Source organism: Myotis daubentonii, chromosome 9, assembly GCF_963259705.1.
Source record: "Myotis daubentonii chromosome 9, mMyoDau2.1, whole genome shotgun sequence".
NCBI classification, from domain to species: domain Eukaryota; kingdom Metazoa; phylum Chordata; class Mammalia; order Chiroptera; family Vespertilionidae; genus Myotis; species Myotis daubentonii.
Genome location: NC_081848.1, coordinates 79,475,416 through 79,481,092, shown reverse-complemented (window position 1 = coordinate 79,481,092; position 5,677 = coordinate 79,475,416). Strand labels below are relative to the sequence as shown.

General features: G+C 57.1%; 1 long non-coding RNA gene across 1 annotated transcript; it reads right to left on the bottom strand.

Annotated features, from left to right (window-relative positions):
- Positions 1–298: 298 nt before the first annotated feature.
- Positions 299–4,365, bottom strand: LOC132241316 (uncharacterized). The gene is made up of 3 exons (XR_009454484.1): positions 4,154–4,365; positions 1,737–1,809; positions 299–390 (listed from the first exon to the last, which is right to left on the bottom strand). It is a non-coding gene; the product is annotated as an uncharacterized LOC132241316 (long non-coding RNA).
- Between the last annotated feature and the right edge of the window lie 1,312 nt (positions 4,366–5,677).

The window sequence follows — 5,677 nt, the reverse complement described above, 5'->3', positions numbered from 1 at the left end:
GGGGCTAGGATGGGCCATGGGGAGCTAGCTCAGTGTTATTTTCAGCTGAGCTGTCCTGAGTTTGGGCAACTCAGACGGGACCACATGATGGTACTGGCACTGAGGCAAGCAGCTTAAAGCGTGTTCTCGAGCACCGCGAGCGAGCCGGACCCCGGGGTTGGCTTGCTTCCTGGCGAGCGCTCCCTGGAATGCAGGCGCCACCAGGTACTTCAGGCTGGGGAAGCATCCTCTTCTAAAACTCTGTTGGGGCTGAACGAGCCGAAATGTTGCCACATTCTGGAGCCTTCTCAGAAGGTCCGGTCCCTCCACTGCTTCTCTCGGGCTCCTTCTTCGTTGAAGTGGGGGCAACCCTCTCCATTCACCTCTCCCCCAAAGAGAGACATTCCAATCCTAAAAAAGACAAAGCTCCTTTTAACTTAAAACAGATTTTTTTCCCCCTTCATCAAAAATGTTGACCAGAAAAGTTGGGAAATCCTATCGGGCAGAGAACATGTGGACACAGGATGTTTGCTACACTTCCTCCCAGACTCTGGGTCAATGGCTTTGGATAATTTTGTCTCTTGCTTTCCCCACCCCCGCTGAAAATTAAATTGTTGGGAGCATTTGGGATGTTGCTCCCTGGCATGTGTCTTCCGTTTGGCTCAAATAAACTCTTCTAAAAATTCTCTTTAAAAAAATTATATTGTTGCATCAACAAAAGTAGATAGAGTGCCCTGGCCAGTATGCTTAGCGGTTACAGCGTCGGCCTGTGCACTGAAGGGTTTCCGGTTTGATACTTGGTCAAGGGAATGTACTGTCCCTGAGTTGCAGGTTCAATCCCCAGCCCTGTTCCGAGCAAGTTGGGGAGGCAACCAATCGATGCGTCTCTCTCACATCGATGTTTCTCTCTCTCTCTCTCTCTCTCTCTCTCTCTCTCTCTCTCTCTCTCTCTCCTTCATTCCCTCTATTCTTTCTAAAAAGCAATGAGGATTAATAAAAAGAAAAAAAGAAAAGGAGATAGTAGGATGGGCAGGTGGAAAGAGAGCCCCAAGGCAGAATGGGGCACTCAGGTAGAGCTGACATGGGATTCGCTGAACAATTCTTCCCAGTTTCCTGTAGGTCTGAAATGTTTCATAACAAAGTGTGGGGAAACAGTGGGTTGTGAACTCGCCTCTCTTAGGAACCTGCAGTTGCCCTCCTGTTCATATACCCGATGGAAACGAGCATTATGTCCACCAACAGGCGCACGTGAACTATACCCAGCAACACCCTTCTTCACAACGGCCCCCATGGGACACACACAGATGCCCATCGTGAGTACCAGGAACGCAATTCTGCAATTCCTGTGCTTTCTGATCTCCAAACCCCGGCGGGGGCTGCCTGCCTCTCGCTCTCCCACCTCCTCCAATGGTTTTGCAAGCCCGTCCGCGCCTGGGCTCTGTCCCTCTGCTGGAAACCCTGTTTTTCCTGGCTGACCTTTGCCTGAACAGGGCCTGGTAAGTCATTGGGGAAGCTGACTTTCTTACAGAAAAACAGGGATTCAAGACCCAGCTCTGTCGGTTCTGTGGGTCTATGGTTTTCAGTGCCCTTTTCTTTTCTTTTTTTATTAATTTTATTGATTGATTGATTTTGAGAGAGAGAGAGAGAGAAGCATCAATTTGTCATCCCGTTATTTAAGCATTCATTGGTTGATTCCTGTGTGTGCCCTGACCAGGGATCGAACCCGCAACCTTGGCGTATCAGGACGACACTCTCACCGGCTGAGCCGCCCAGCCAGGCCTCAGTGTCTTTTCTTTCAGTTTCTTCATTTGGAACACGCAGAGGTGAGGTCTACCTCTTGGGGCTACGGGGAGAAACCAAGATGACACCCAGAACTTTGAAGCCCCGCACCGACATGGAGCTGACAGTTGTTATTATTATTGCCATTTGGAGATGAGAAAAGGGGGGCTCAAAGCCTTCATGTGCCTCAAATCACACAGTGACCACGACAAGGGAACCGCGGCCCATGCCTGTCCCTGGCTCCAGCTCTGCTGACAGTGGCTGTCCTTTCTTCACCTCCTTGGCCACAGGTGGACTTCAGAGGTGGCAGCAGGGACGTGCTGGAGGGACACACCTTGGAGGAAGGGATATTCTCTTGGGGAAAGAGAGTATTCAGTCTCCCCTTCCCACAAATACCGCGCCCAGGCCACCCTCTGTCTCGGGGGCCACCGTCTCAGGGGCTTCCACCAACAGCCGAGGTCTGGGGCTTATCAAAAGCGCATCAAGTGCCAGGCGCAATGCTGAGCCCATTGAAGCAGACATCGTGTTTAATCCTCACCAAAGCTCCATGAACACCCATGTCACAGGCGAACAGACTGAGGCTCTGGAGCCAAATGTCACACCCTCTATTTCCTTTTTGAATTGTCATCGATATGCTGTCACAGCAGGGCTGCTTTAGTTGTAAAATGAGGTGTTGTCAGGTCAAGGACCCTATCCGAGGCCTCAGTTCTCAGCCCAGGGAAGAAGCTGAGATGAGTGAGTAACTGGGTGCAGTGACAAGGTGCTGGCAGCAGGAGCTGGGCTAACGCTGGGGAAGGGACGGGTCCAGTTCTCTGAAGCTCCCGATGGTTGAAGTCCAAACTCAGCCATCTTCACAGGCCACTCTCAACCCAGCTGACACCGAGGCCTTTGGAAGCCATGTGGCAACCACACATTGCCACCCTGGCTGCGGCCTGTTTGTCTGACCCAGTGCCCTGAATACAGCCTGGCACAGGGGGAGGGCAGGCATACCCTGGCTCACCCACAGGTCAGCCCAGTGCGTGGATTCTCCCACCGAGGGCCGGAGGCCAGCCTGGCTGCCCCACTGCTCCCTCAGGGTGCGCCCTGTCCACAGGGCACTGGGGCTCGGAGGGGGCAGCTTAGCGTTGGCATTGGGTGGCGCTGGGCTCAAGCACCACCTGCGTAGGCAGGTTGGCGGTGGGGCCAGAGCTGCCCCCCGCTTCTCATCTCCACTGGGCGTCCCTCAACTTTACCCCCTCCAAGTCCTCCTCCTTGTGGTGCCGAGGGTGCCCTGTTCTCTCTCGTGCCTCCAAATTTGCTCGCTCTTCAGAACACCCCTCCCCTACTCGCCCTCAAGGACAGCAGCCAGCCTGGAGCGAGACGGGAGGTCCTTCTCCCCTCCTTCTCGTGCCTGCTCTGCCCCTCACACCTGCGCCTCTGCTTCCCTCTCTGACTCCCTGGCTGTACAGAGGTGGCTCTGGAAGGTTCCTCGAGGCTGGATGAGGCCCAGCTTTTGAGCTCACTGTTCATGGGGCCCTCGGGGCTGTGTGGGAACCCCCAGGGAGCGGCAGCTTCTGTGCCCAGAGGTGGGCCACAGGGCCGGCCAGTGCTCACCTGACATGAAGGCTGCAGCTGTGGCGGGTGGGAGAGAGGCTGCTGCCCGCCCCCCCCCACGTCCCCCTGGGCCCTCAGCCCTCCCGCCCCATCCCACACCTCGGGCTCTGTCTCCAGCCCAACACGGAGTCAGCAGCTCTGCCCTGTTCCAGGCCCTTTCTCCTTGGGGCAGGGTGGCCTGGCCCCAGCACAGGTTGGGCACAGCCTCGTTGCCCTGCAATGGCTCCCAGCCTCCCGGCCTCACTGGGAGCGAGGAGCAGAGACTGGCCTGGGGCTCCCATGGCTGGAGAGAGCCGGAGGCTGTGGCTTTTTGGGGTGACCTGCACCCTGCCCAGCTGGCCCGTGAGGAGGGAGGCTGAGTGCCCGGGGTCATTACCTCCAGGAAGGAACCCCCTTCCCCATCAGCCTGAGGCTTGCCCAGGCCTCTCTGTGCCAAGACCCATCCGGCCCGAAGGACCCCACAGGCTGGAGGGATGAGGGCTGAGCAGAGAGAAGAGTGGGGTGGAGGGTCTGAGAGGATCTGGGAGGGACCTGGTGGACAGCTAAAGGGTTAGAGGAGCCACTCCATCAGGAGTGAAGCTGAGAGAAAGGCGAGCAAAGACTCCCAAACCCAAGTGAGCTCAGGGCCACTGACCAGGCCCATCTCCATACTGTGAGCCACAAGCCACTGGGTCCTCCCAGGGGTCTCCAGCCCCCCAGCCCAGTCCATGTGGTGGGTCCCTACAGGCTGTGTGACTGTCCGGAGCCTGACGCTTCTCCTCCCAGCAAGGAGTCCAGCCTGCGGCCCTGTGTTCCCCAAGACCCCCCCACAGACCTGGGCCTTCGCCTGAGGCCTCAGGTCATCGTCCAGGGCAGATAGGCTGTGGGGCTCCCGCCTGAGAAGTCTGACCACTCAGCTCCCATTGCAGCCCCAGGGACTGGAGGGAGTTGAACATTAACCCCTTTGATGAGTGGCCCCAGCTAAACAAACACCCGTTATCACATGTCAACAGCAGCTGCCAGGCACTGACTCAGGCACCAGCAGCCCTGCCTGGGCACTGCCTGCCACTGCCCGCATGGGCTGAGGCTGCCAGGACTGCCTGGGCTCAAGTTCCACCCACCTCTGTCTCCTGCTGGCTGTGTGACCCCAGGCCAGGCACTGTCCCTTGCTGGGGGGGTCAGTTTCCCTCTCTCCTCTGGCCTTCTGGGATGGCTGGGTCCAGCTGGGGAAAAGGTGGAGGAGTTTGGGGAGGCCCTGCCGGTGCTGAAGCCTTTGCGATTAGACTCCAGGAAATCAAAGCAGCTGAGAGGGACTGACCGCTGGGCGTGCGCCAGATGCTGTCCACGCGGCACTCGCTGTCTTATTTAATCCTCAGTGAGGTGGATGAGGACGTCTGGTCAAGCGTTCGCCACACTTTCCTGCTATTTGTGTCTCTGCTGTCTGTGAGGGGAGGGCTGGGTTGGAATCAGGTGCAGCCCTGTGCCTTTTGAGTGTTGAGGGAGCAGATGAATCCAGAAAGACCCCTGGGAAGGTGGGGAACAGGGATGGAGCAGTGTCCTCCGGTGAACAGTGAGCGTGGCTTGGCTGCCAAGAGGGCACCAGCCAGAGGCAGGAAGAACTGGAACCACTCTGTGTCCATGTCAACAGTGGAGACCAGCTCCAGCAGCCCGGCGTTTGGAAGGTGGGATGGAGGAGGTTGTGATTACAGCCCAGTGGGCAGGTGTCAGCTGAGAGGGCAGAGGCAGAGAGAAGAGGCCTGTAAGAGTCAGGGTGCATGCACAGCCCGTGGAGGGAGCACATACTGATGCAGCCAACACTAACCGCTGACTTGGGTGCCACTGGAACGCTCTATCCTCAACAATTCCAAACTTAAGTGCTAGCATTAGCCCGTTTCACAGGTGAGAAAACTGAGGCCAGAGAAGGGCAGTTTGTGTCTATGCTCACAGTTAAGAAAGGGCAGAAAGACCAAAGGCCATGCCTGAGCCAGTGTCAGCAGCGTGGGCCGCCAGCTCCGGGGAGCCTGGGCCGGGGGATCAGGTCAGGCGCCCACTGCCCGCCGTGACCCAGACAGAGCCCTTTCCTGGGTCAGCTTGCCCCTTGGAGGCTGGCAAGGCTCAGTCCTTCACTCACCCTCTTACCCCAAGAGGAAAAATGTGGTTTGACTGGCAAGAGGAGGAAGTAAATACTGTTCTGTTTGGTTAAAAGGGGGTGAGCCTGGGAAGGGTCTCTTCTAAGCGCCACAGGCCGGGAGAGAAGAGAGCTGCTGGCTTGCTCCCAGGCCCTTCCCGTCAGCATTGACTCGCCAGCCCCAATAAGGCTGCACTTCAACACATTGATAGCGGGAAG